Here is a 2,601-nt window from a genome sequence, read left to right on the forward strand (position 1 = left end):
AGATTCCCTCACTCTACCACTAGTCCCTAACACACCCACCCTTCTCCTCCCCATTCTCTCTCTAAGCTTCCCTCACTCCACCACTAGTCTCTCTCTTTTAGCTTCCCTCATTCCACCACTAGTCCCTAGCGCCCCCCTTCGCCTCCCCATTTATTTTGGGCAGGCCTATTGAATGACATGTGTCATTCATCTTTTTTACAAAAGTGGCATTTGGGACTCCAACGAAATGCAAAATGCAAAAAGCAAGTCGGTTTGCAAAAAGCAAGGCAACCGACTGAGAAAGCGCTGTCTATAAAGAAGCTTGGACGCAAGTTTTAGCTATGCGATATTTTGAAGATGATGATGGAGTCCCTCACTTCTTCTTCTTCTTCTTCTTCTTCTTCTCATCAGGCACTCATTGCCACTCTCTCCTCAACCTCCTCCAACTGTAAGCCTCAGTCTTCCTACTCCCTGGGAGCTCAAATAGGAGCCGGCACAGACTCCATCGTCACAACCTGCGCTCATAACCCCTCCGGCAACCAGTTGGCTTGTAAATCCGTCCCTGCTTCCCAACGCAACAGCTTCCAACGCCTCCGCACCGAGCTCCGCATCCTCACCCTGCTTCGCGGTCACCCCAACATCGTCTCCCTCCATGACTACTGGGAGGACCACCAATCCGCCTTCCTCGTCCTCGAGCTCTGCCGTGGCGGGAACATGTTCTCCCGCTTGACCCAATGCCGCTCCCTGTCCGAACCAGAGGCTGCTCGCGCCTTCAAGTCCATTGCACAAGCCGTCGCCTTTTGCCATCAGCACGGCGTTGTGCACAGGGATCTGAAGCTGGAAAACTTGCTCCTGCCGTCCGTGGAAGCTGACTATAGCGAGATCAAGCTCGCCGACTTCGGCCTCTCCGCCGATTACTATGGCGACCAGGGTTGCAGTGGGATGATCGGGAGCCCATTTTACGTGGCACCAGAAATCTTACACGGCCGCAAATACGGTCCGCAGGTGGACGTGTGGAGTCTAGGAGTCATACTTTACATGTTTCTCAGTGGTTATGCTCCTTTTGCCGGTGACACTCATAGCGATACCCTTCGAGAAGTCATGTATGGGAGTCTGCAGTTCGACTCTGAACCTTGGCCGACCGTGTCCCTTCAAGCACAGAACTTGATTCGGAAGATGCTAGTGAGAGATCCTTCTCGAAGGGTGAAGCTTCCCGACGTCGTACATGATCCTTGGATCGCAAATCATGCAGGCTGCTCACTGCTCGCCCCCATGTCATGCAGTAAGGAGTGAGTCATGTATTGCGAGAGCTTGGAACACAGATCAACGACTACGACGGATCTACAGCTCGACCATGATGGTTTCTCGCATGCACTGCCGAAATGACAGCTCACACAGTTGCGGAGGATCCCAGCTTCAAAGACATGCATTTCTGCATGCTTTTCCATGTACTGTGCAGCTTTGCCGGCTTTGACAAATTGAAAATTATCATAGCGACGACTCTTGGTTGAGCGATGCTGTTCTGGATTTGGAGATATTATTTATAAAACAAAATGACTTATCCTCGTGAATCTTTTTCTCAGATTTATTTTGGGCTACTCATGGTTAATGGGCAGCAACATTGTCCAATTAGTAGCTCATTTCTTTACAAAGTGAGCTAGAAATGGAGCACAAACATGGTGAAATCTTGATCAACAACAAAGAAGAGAATGCCCTCTAGGTCATTGCTTTGTTTTGGCAAACACTTTCATCCATCTACAAAGATAATATAGAAGAATAATAGGCCTTGCCCTGTAACTCGTGACTCATCTTTTTTCCACCTTTCCTTCTCGAAGATTAAGTTGACCCAATCACGTAGATATGTTCTATAAAATTTTCAAGAAAAAGTGCACTAAGTGGGCATAACCTTCAAGGACTTAAAGTTAAATATGAGCTCATTGGAACTCATTGCTTGTGGAGTACATAGGTAGGAAAGAAGGACCCTCTCCTAGTCTTAGTAAAGCGAAATTGTGGAATGAATTCTCTTCTCACAAAGAACTCTTAAGCTTGAGGAAATTGTAATAATCATCAATAGAGTTCCAACAATACACTTGAGCATTACAAAAAAATTGGACTACAAAAGGGGCCTTGTAAGAGAGCCCTTGGCCCACAAGAACTTAGTATAATGTTGGCTAATGGAGGGTAACATAATATTGAAAATGAGCTATTTCTCTATTCAATGGACCAAAGTTTTACGTAGACCTCCGACTTGCTGCCTCATCTTCCTTCATGTTTTTGAACTGTAACCAAATTGAAAAACCTAGTTTCTCAATCAAACTTGCACTATTTGTCCTTGAGCCAAATCCTCCCATCCAACTACCACACTCCTCGCATTCTCTCTCGTTTCTCTTCCTTCTCCCTCATTTTTAAGACATTTTGAATTTTTCTTGCTCCAACACTATTTTCAATTTTCCTCCTTTCTTTGAGCTTGGAAGCTTCTCTCTTTGTTCTCCCTATCTGAAGGAAACTCAATGGAAGCATAATAAAAAGAGTCGTTTATTCATGAGTAGGAGTTGCCTTAAGTAGGCAAGTGGTACAATGCATGTACCCAATAGAGAGAGCATCTCCAGATCCACTAATCCT

The 2,601-nt window shown here is 46.0% G+C and overlaps 1 pseudogene; it reads left to right on the forward strand.

The window, feature by feature from the left end:
* Positions 1-342: 342 nt before the first annotated feature.
* Positions 343-1,272, forward strand: LOC147904604 (calcium-dependent protein kinase 29 pseudogene; annotated as a pseudogene).
* Positions 1,273-2,601: the final 1,329 nt, after the last annotated feature.

Source organism: Dipteris shenzhenensis, chromosome 2, assembly GCF_047967505.1.
Source record: "Dipteris shenzhenensis isolate YYH24624 ecotype China chromosome 2, Dip_SZ_1.0, whole genome shotgun sequence".
NCBI classification, from domain to species: Eukaryota; Viridiplantae; Streptophyta; class Polypodiopsida; order Gleicheniales; family Dipteridaceae; genus Dipteris; species Dipteris shenzhenensis.